General features: G+C 42.8%; 1 gene segment (V, D, J or C); it reads right to left on the bottom strand.

The window, feature by feature from the left end:
• Nucleotides 1–458: 458 nt before the first annotated feature.
• LOC311603380 (Ig heavy chain V region 108A-like) lies at nucleotides 459–1,117 on the bottom strand. The segment is given in 2 exons: nucleotides 1,039–1,117; nucleotides 459–955 (listed from the first exon to the last, which is right to left on the bottom strand).
• Between the last annotated feature and the right edge of the window lie 9,292 nt (nucleotides 1,118–10,409).

Here is a 10,409-nt window from a genome sequence, read left to right as displayed (position 1 = left end):
TGTCTGCCAAGGTGGAAATAGCATAAATATCAGCCTGGATCTTTAAGAGTTGAAGTGTAAATATCAAGGAACTAGCCTGGAAGACGAATAGTTAAACTACATAGAAAAACACCAGCCACCAGATGAGCATTCATCAACACTGCGACCTGCCTCAGTTTACCCTGAGTGCTGCAGCTGACCACTAACATCCTGGCTAGAGCGACTTGTAAAAGATAAGTCTCCTCAGGACAAAGGACCTCACCTGGGCTGTTGAAGAATTCCTAGCAGAAAGGCAGTCCATCAATGTGACCCATCTTGGTTTACACTGTGTGTTGGAGTTAGTCTCTATCAATGCATCTTCATGGTTTCCCCTTTTTTATTGTTTTATTAAGAAGAAACATGTTGATGGAGGTGTCTGTGGAGAAGATGTTGAAAGATCGGGTGTACTGTAGAGGTACCATAAACTAACATCACTTTACTCATAGATGTCCTTTTACAAAATAAACAAAGGCACTACAGCATGGTGAGGAGGAAGCAGAAAAATGAATGCTCAAAATGATTATTTCTGAGCAAGTCTCCAGGCTAATGTCCTGTGTCTTCTCAGGCCCAGGGTAGCTTCCTACACCTCTAGTGTTTCTGACACACTCAGGATGTGGTTGCATCACTGTGTCTCTTGCACAGTAATAGACCGCAGAGTCCTCAGATGTCAGGCTGCTGAGCTCCATGTAGGCTGTGGTGGAGGATGTGTCTGCAGTCAGTGTGGCCTTGCCCTGGAACTTCTGGTTGTAGCTAGTACTATCAAGTGCAGAAATAATATATCCAATCCACTCAAGGCCTGCTCCAGGCTTCTGCTTCATCCAGTGCATAGCGTAGCTGGCGAAGGTGTAGCCAGAAGCCTTGCAGGACAACTTCACTGAGGACCCAGGTCGCCTCAGCTCATCCCCAGACTGCTGCAGCTGGACCTCGGAGTGGACACCTTTGGAGACAAAAGCAGAGTTGATAGCACTGTCACCTCAGTCCCTGTCTCCTTTTCAGATTTGGAGCTGGTGAGCTACTTACCTGTTGTTACTGACAGAAGGAAGAGGATGAACCAGCTCCATTCCATCCTTAGGGGCAGTGTGTTCACTGACTGTGGAGAGGACACTGACAAGATGTTGTTTTAGGGGTGTGGAATCCTTGTATTTACCACCATAGACTCAAGTAATTTGCATATTTATGAGATGGTCCTTCTTAGATAAACCCATACTCCAGCAGAGGAAGAAGGTGGTACAAACACCTGTGTCAGGCAGCAGGATGCTGAGGTTCAAGCCCTAATCCTCTGAAGAAATGCATTTCATACTCTCTGCCTTTTTTCAGATATATGCATTTAACATTTGTGTGAGAAGGTTGAGCCACTGATTCTTCTGTGAGTGAGTATGCTGCCAATCATTCTCAGCACTTTAACCCATGATGATTGTCTCCATCACTCACTACACTCTGCACACTGAGAACTGAGAGCAGCACTAATCGATGTTATAAACATAAATATTTGTGAAGCAATTTGACACCATGACCATGAGCACTCTGCTCTACTAGGGATTGTTTCATCTATAGCCACTGACTTTTGACCATGTTTACCTAGGTCAAACTCTTTCCAATGTTCAGGCCAAAAGTACAATTTAAAAGAAGTCGGTTGCAGCCAAAGAGAATATAGGCAGTAAACCTCGAACCCCTACCAAGACCTAGCTGATGAACAGGACATTCTCCACCATTGAGTGGAGAGTGAGATCTGACTCTCACATGAACTCAAGTGCCCCATTTCTTACCACGTCCCCTGGATGGGGAGTTCTGGCGGCACTCAGAGGAAGGATAGCAAGTTACCAAGAACAGACTCGATATTCTAGGAGCATATATAAAGGGAGGATTTCTCCATCAATCCCAGACATAGGGGAGGGGAGAAGGGGGAAGTGGGTGGGAGGAAGGGAGGAATGGGAGAAAACAAGGGAAATGCTAACAATCGACATGTAATATGAATAAATTAATAAAAAAAAGAAATTGAACTTAGGTCAATCAAGTGGTTACTGATGACCTCCATCCAGATCCCACTGTTCCAGTGCTGAGGGGTCATTTCATGCTTTGAGGATATTTGTAATTTTGTAAAATTACCCATAAGAAAGGATTCAGTTTTTAGGCTATAAAACGTTTGTCTTTTCTGGCAAAAAAAAAATCAGTTGTTATGTAACAAGCAGGCACTAATGGGTACACCTTTCCTGAAGGCTGATGTAGACTGCAAGGCCTGGGACTGCATGAGATCACTGATGTCTTTACTCTTCCTTCAAGCTACACAGCACCTTCCTGCATAGGAAACCTGGCCAACAGGGAGAATTTATAGCAGGTAGTTTTATTCTGTGTCCTATAAGAAAAGTCCTTATCTTACAGCTGAAAGGCAGATGAAAGGAATTTTCCTATTCTAATTTGACCTCAGTCATATGATGATCAGCACGAATACAAATGATGACATGGAGGTCCTGAAAGGTTGTTCCTCTCTCACCTTTGATGAAGGTTTAGATAAGTGTACTGACTTTTGAATAAGTTTGGAGAATTCATAAAAAAATAAATAAATAAAACTATCCTGTATCCCATCTACAGCCCTCCAAATCATGTAGTCAAACTACTGTGCAACTTATTATAGAGACACATGAACTTTCATATTTCCTCACAGCATGTTACTCATGCTTTACTCACAGCAGCTGAGAATGGAATCGTCCTAGATTTCAAACAAAGGACAAATATATAATGACAGTGTAGGCTGTGTTGGACGTTATGAGTGCATCCACTGTCAATCTGTCTGAAATTTCTCTACTGAGTTTGTTCTGCCAGTGCTTGGGATATCTATCCAACCAATGAAATCCCATAGACAGGCTTCTGACCCACCACCATCCATATAGAGGAAATAGGGAAAAAATGCATGGTGAGGTTCTGGTATCTGAGAAAATGCATTCAAACAACATCCTAACATTCGTCCACTCAGAGCTCATTAATTGCACTTACAATCCATTCCCCACATCCATGTTCATATATGGAAGCCACATGTGAAGTTTTCAACAGACACCTGAAGCTCTTCAGTGTCAACCATATTTCTGATGATGAAAAGATGCACTGGCCATCCTACCCCATCCAGACACATAGAGCTCTTCCAACCCACCGAGAATCTAGTCACCATATCCATGTTCCTTAATGTGAAGCACACTTCAAGTGTTCAAAAATGACATGAATCTCCCCATGGTCAACCACATTTGCAATGCTGAGAAGGTGCATTGACCATCCTGTTTCTATCAGAAATTTACTCAGAGCTTTGGACGCTGCTGTCCAGCACAATCCAATGACCAACAGGAATAGGAACACCTCTTATAGCAGCAACAAACTCTGCAACACTTTCCCCCATGTTGCTTAGGGTTCTAAGGCACCAGTAACATCTCCAGGGTTGTAGCATGGAAATGGTATGTGTCAACAACACATGGTCTCTGAACATAATGTTGTTGGCAAGGAAACCCACAGAGAAGGCTAGAATACACTCAGTGAACAATTTCCTTATCTGCCTCAGCTGCTCCTTATTAGAAAATTGTTGAATCTACAGTGCTGCCTGCTGGTCCTGATAACTCATTTGAGTAACTTCTCACACAGGGATAGCTTGCTTACTTCTCTTCCTTGCAATGTAGCTATTGATTTTGAGAAGATATTTCAACAATGGAAGGTGAGCTGTGCCTCAAACTATGTCTCCATGAACCACAGTCCTTACTCTAGGGGCTGTTATATCTTGCAATAGAAGTGACCACTGACGAAGTAGTGAGTTAACAGACTAAAAACTAGAGATAGACAGGAGGTATATGCTGTCTACAAAGTAGTTTTCTCATCCCTGAAGCTATACTTGAGACAGAAACTTCAAAACACCACAAATAGGAACAAATGTGGCACCTACAGATCAGTTCAGATCTATAGAAAATATTTGCCCATCGGAGAAGTAACTAGAATTAAAAAATGAGCTGTGGTTGATTCTGATTGCAAATTCAGCATATGTATTACAGGTGGGCTGTATGGTTGTGTGTAAAGACTTAGCAGGGGTGGTGTTTTCCTTTTTCCATGTATTTTTAAATATAAGAAATGTTGAGTGGGTCCTGAGGCAACACTCTTCTCTCTGCATCTAGCTCCCCTAAGCTCAGTATTCTCTTATTCATGGAAGGCCATGACTAATGATTTTCAGAGTCTTGGATGTGTTTGCTGAGGCTTTGAGAATGACAGCTCTGGGGCTGAATTACTCACTAAAAGCTCCAGTGTGTTAGTGTAGCCATGAGCAATGTATATGACAAATTCATGTGTGTGTGTGTGTGTGTGTGTGTGTGTGTGTGTGTGTGTGTGTATGTGAATGTGTGTGTGTGTCCCTGCAAGTGAACATATACAGAAAATCATTTGACAGAATCCAACACACCTTTATGTTAAAATTCTTAGATAGACAGAGATACAAGGCACATGCCTAAGTACAATACAGGCAATATATAGCAAACTTAGAAACATCATCAAATTAATTGCTGGGAAACTTAAAGCAACTCCACTAAAGTCAGAGATAACACATGCTCCCTACTCTCACCACAACTCTTCAATGTAGTATTTGAAATCCTATCTAGAGCAATAAGATAACTACATAAATCAAGGGGAAAGAAATGGGAAAATAAAAAACCAAAGGGTCTCTATTTACAAATGATTGTACACATAAGTGACCACAAAAATCTACCAGAGAACTTCTACACCTGAAACACACCTTCAGTGCATGGCTGGATTTAAAATTAATCTTAACAAATACAGTAGACGTCCTATACCCAAATCCCAAACGGATGAGAAAAAATAGAGAAACATCACCCATCACAATAGAAACAAATAATATAAAGTACATTGGTGTTACTCTAACCAGTAAAGTGAAAGATCTGTATGACAGATCTACAGATTCACTGTAATTCCCAACAAAACATCAACAAAATTATCTACAGATTTTAATTTGAAAGAACATTTTTCAACTTCATATGTACAAAACAACAACAAAAAAGTTGAGATTTGTTTTTTTTTAATCCTATACAATAAAAGAACTTCTGCAGGTATCTCTATTTCTGATTTCAAACATGACTACAGAGAAATACTAATAAAAACTGCATGGTACTGACATAGAAACAAACTGGTTAATATATGGAATCAAATTAATGGCCCAGAAATAAACACACACACACACACACACACACACACACACCAATGGACATTTGACTTTTAACAAAGAATCCAATTCCATAAAATGGGAGCAAAAGCATCTTCAACAAATGATACTTGTACTAACTGAATGTCTCTATGCAGAAAATGCAAATATTTCCATAATTACTACTCTGCACAAAACTCCATTTCAACTGGATCAAACGCCTCAAAGGACCACAGGGATCCTTGTGGAAGGGGTGGGGAGGATAGAAGGATCTGGAGGGGACAAGAACTCCACAAGTCCAACAAATTCAAATACCCTGGGCTCATGGGGATTATTAAGACTGAAGCAACAGCCAATGACTATGCTTTGACTGGATCTGGGCCCCCAAAACACATGTAACAGATGGGCAGTTTAGACTTCATGTGGATCCCCTAGTAAGGAGAGCAGAGGCTGGTTGAGACATGGATTCTGTCGCCTATTTTTGACCAGGAGACCCCTGGCATGGCTTCTTTGCCTAGCCTCAGTGTAAGAGGATGTGCTCAGTCCCGATACAACTTCTTAACCTGTGGTGAGTTTGGGGAATTGGAGAATTGAGACCACTAATGTTGAGTGATATTCGTGACCAGTGGCTATTAAGTCCCATGATTTTGATGTTGGTTGCAGAAGAGTACTTATGTGCCTGTTTTTGAGACAGTTTATTTATCTAAATCCCATATAGTTTTGGTTGTAGTTTGTCACTTTGGTTTGGTGTTTTCCTTCTATTAACTTCGATAAGGCTGGATTAGCGGTCAAGAACTGTTTGCATTTGTCATGGAAAATTTTGTTTTCTCCATCAATATGTATTAAAAGTTTGGCAGGGTAGAGTAGTCTTGCCTGGAACCTATGGTCTATTAGGGTTTGCAGGACCTCTGTTCAGGCCCTTCTGGCTTTTATGGTCTTTGTTGAGAAGTCTGGTGTAATTCTGATAGGTTTGCCATTAAATGTTTATTGGCCCTTTTCCCTTGCCACTTTTAATATTTTTTCTTTATTCTGTATATTTTGTGTCTTGATTATTTTGTGGCGGGAGGATTTTCTTTTCTGGTCTATTCTATTTGGTGTTCTATACACCTCTTGTATGTTTATTTGCACCTCTTTCCTTAGATTGGGGAAATTTTCTTCTATGATTTTTTAAAGATATTTTCAGGTCCTTGGAGCCAGGCATCTCTCTTTCCTCAACTACTATTATCCTCAAATTTTGTTCATGGTGTCCTTTATTTCTTGGATGTTTGTGTCAGGAATTTTTCAAATTTAGCATTTTCTTTAATACTTGTTTCAAGTTCTACCATAGAATCTTCTACTGCCAAGATTCGTTCTTCCATCTCTTGAATTCTATTAGAGAAGCTTAGGTCTGTATTACTTGCATGCTTCTCTGAGTTCGTTTGTTCCCTTTTTTCTTCTGTCTGTGTTTTTATCATTGTTTCCATTTTCATCTTCAGATCTTGAACTGTTTTATTGATTTCCTTCATATGACTGTTTGTGTTTTCTTGAGTTTCTTCCAGTGACTTTCTATGGGCCTTCAGATCTTGAATTGTTCTGGTGGCACTCAGAGGAAGGACAGAAGGTTACCGAGAAGAGACTTGATTCCCTATGAGCATATACAGGGGTAGGTAATCTCCCTCAGGAACAGTCATAGGGGATGGGAATAAGGGAAAAATGGGAGGGAGGAAAGAAAGGGAGGATACAAGGGATGGGATAACCATTGAGATATAACAAGAATAAATTAATTAAAAAAGGAAACAAAACAAAACAAAAATCATCTGGCTGTTTGTCTTTTCCTGGATTTTTCCAAGTTCCTCTCTATAGGCCTTTTTGATGTCTTCAGTTTGTTTGGCTGCATCTTCCTGTGTTTGTTTTCTGATATTATTTGTTTGCTCCATTATCATCTTCATTACTATGGATTGGCGGTCATTTTCTTGTATTTCAATTGTGTTTGAGTTCTTAGGGTTGATTTCAGTGGGATAGTTGGGATCTGAAGATGCTATATCTTTTTGGGTTTTGTTGTTTAAGGTTTTGCGTTGACCTGTAGCCATCTTGCTGTCTCTGAGGTTGGGGACCTGATCCACACTCTCTCTTCTGCCTGGGCCAACAGGCCCATAGAGCATCCAAAGAGGGAGACAAAGAGTGTGCAGTGTGACACGCCCACAGGCACACCTGCTCGGCAGTGGGAAGCCTTAAAGCTGTGGCTGGAGTTGTGACTGCAGCTGCCTGGGATTTTGTATGGGCTCTGGGTCTGTAAGGGCTGGTGTGCTTGATCTATACTCTCCATTCCTCCTCGGCCAGCATGCCCGCAGGTTGTCAGGGAAGAAGACAGCAGGCGCAATTGATGCAAACACCCTTGGCTCAGAGTTCTGGTTTTGTGCTATCATTGAAGTGGTTTCTAGACCCTGAGGTTTTCTCAGGACTTGCAGGTTTTCCTGAGATCAGAACCACCTGTTTCCTTGTGTTTTTTCCTGGGCTAGCAGCCCCAGTCTGGAGTTACACTGCCTAGTCTCAGATACCAAGTTCCTGGTTATCACAGGCAGGAACCTGTCTAGATGTTGGGCAGTGTGCATCCTTCCTCCAGGTTCTTAGATTAGAGCAACTGGGTGTACTACTTTAGTGCTGTGTCGGGGGGCAATATCTGCTGCTGCTTGGTCCCCGTGATGGTCCTGATTGTCCCTGTGGACTGGTAGGCTCAGATCCACATTCTCTGTTCCCCCTGGGGCAATGGGCCCACTAATGGTCTGAGAGGAAGAAAGCAGGCGCAGGTGAGGCAAACACCCTCAGCTCTGGTTTTAGATTTGCACTCCTACTCACCTTGGGCCTTTCTCAGGCCTAGCAGGTGGGTCTGAAGTCAGAGCCACCCGTTATCCTGTGTTTTTTCTGGGACAGTAGTTCCAGCCTGGAGATACACCACCCACAGTACAGTCTCAGATACAGAGCTCCTGGTTAACAATGACAGGCACCTGTCCCACTGCTGGGAAGAGTGCACCCTTCCTCTAAATTCTTATAACAGACCAGACAAGCTGTAAGTGAAGCTTTAGCACTGCAGCTGGCTGGTGTATCCCCACCTGCCTCATCTCCTGTCAAGTTCTGGGACTCTTTGAAGACTGATGAGCCCAGAAACACGCTCTCTGATACGCCTGGACTTAGTATGGTCTAGATCTTCCAGACACCATGCCAATCACACCAGCAGGTGGGTCACCACACTAATCACCTCAGAAGGTGGGGCCTTGTCTTTGTTTCTATTTACCCGCTTTGGTGGCTGGAAGCCTGGTAGCTGCTCTTCAGGGTGGTCCGTGCTCTCTGCATGGGTTCTGAAACTTACTGTGGGTTCCCAGAAATATGCTCTGTTCCCACTAGGCCTAGTATTGTCCAGATTTTCCAAGCACCACAGCTATCACCTCAGCCGGTGGGATCTTGCCTGCTCCAGGCTACCCGCTTGAGAGTCTGCAGCAGCAGCGCTGCTCGCCGGTTCTAGGTCTCACTGTGGACCTCCAGAAGCATGCTCTCTGTTACCCCTGGACCTGTTACTGTTGAGATCTTCAGGACTCCATGGTAAACACCTCAGAAGGCTCAGCCTTGCCAACGACCTCCACTGCCCATTTCAGAGTCTGCAGCCACAGCAGCTGCTCTCTAGGGGATCGGTGCTCTGTGCGGGTTCAGGGTCCCATGGTGGACCCCCAGAAGCACACTGTCTGTTCCCCCTAGACCTATTTCAGTCCAGCTCTTCCAAACACCCTGGCAATTGCCTTAGTAGGCGGGGCCTTGCCAGCTATTTCCACTAACCATTTGAGTGTCTACAGGCTCTGCAGCTGCTCTCTATGGGGGTCCGTGCTCTGTGCAGGCTCAGGGTCTCACGGTGAACCACCAGAAGCCTGCTATCTGATCCCCCTGGGCCTGTTTCTGTCCAGGTCTTCCAGACACTGCACAAATCCCTCTTTTGCCTGTGTCCCCGGCTACCTGTTTAGGCGGCTGCTGCCACTGCAGCGGCTCCTTGCCAGCTGGTCTGTGCTCTCTGTACATTCAGGGATGTGCAGGATTTCTGTAGTTTTTTTCTGTTGAACAGTGGAATTCTACTGCTGTGGTGGAGTTGGAAGCTTGGTGTTCCTGGTTAAGAAAATAGTCCAAATCTTTGACTCGATTACTCCAGTTTCTAACCAAGGTCCACCCCACTCGTCGCCATCTTGGGTACTTGATCACATGGTTTTTATGGTCTGAGGACATCCCTGTTTGTAGCAACCATAGAGGCAAAAAATTTTCATATTCATGACCAATGTACATCTTAAATAAGGAGTAGATCCAGCTGCAGAAGGAGACAGTGCAGAACACCTGGATCATGCAGCAGATGCTGAGGTTCAAGTGCCAAGCCTCTCTGAGGAAATGCATCCCATATCCCCTCCCTGAGCCCTGCGCAGATGCTGTGGCTATAACATCAACGCCTAACCACTCGGTATATTTCTGGCCTGCTATAGTTGCTTCACTCTGGGACAAGGTTATCTGATTTATTTATAGAAAGAGGTTGTGATATCGACAGTGACTTGAAATCTCCAAAGCTGCTGTTATGAGAATTTACAGCATCTTTCATATTCATACAATGTACACAGGCCTTTACAGCAGGTTGAATACAAAAAACTGATCAAAATGAACTAAATATGAGAAACATTAGAACATCAAACTTTATTGCAGCAGTGTCTGCAACAACTACATTATGGAAATAAAATACATGTCTATCATGAGATGAATGCATAAGGATTATACAATTATATATGCACCACCACATAACAATGTATACAATGGACTGTGAAAGTTGATGCTGCTTCAGTGTTCTGTAACTGCTTGTGAATATAGGGCTTGTTACTGAGAGTGGGAGGGAAGGAAAGAAATATGGGCCAAAGGTATGTACATACAGTGAGGTGAGAAATGAGTTCTATGAAATTATTTAATAATACTTTTAACCAAATTACAGGAATTATACTTCTGTGGCAATGCTTTCTAATAAAAGTATATCTTATAATTGAAGAGACTGGAACTTCTGCTGGAACACACAGCCAGAGTTACAAACACACCCTCAGGTTATGTCAGAATTGAAATGATTAAATGAGGTTTTGTTTGACCAAAGTTTGGTGATTGGATTTTCCAGGCCATATTCATATTATTATTCCCAGTTATTCTAGAAAAATTTCTTTGCTCC

Source organism: Acomys minous, assembly GCF_964271855.1.
Source record: "Acomys minous genome assembly, chromosome: 8".
Taxonomy (NCBI): Eukaryota; Metazoa; Chordata; class Mammalia; order Rodentia; family Muridae; genus Acomys; species Acomys minous.
The sequence above is the reverse complement of the archived record's forward strand: the minus strand, read 5'-3'. Positions and strand labels throughout refer to the sequence as shown.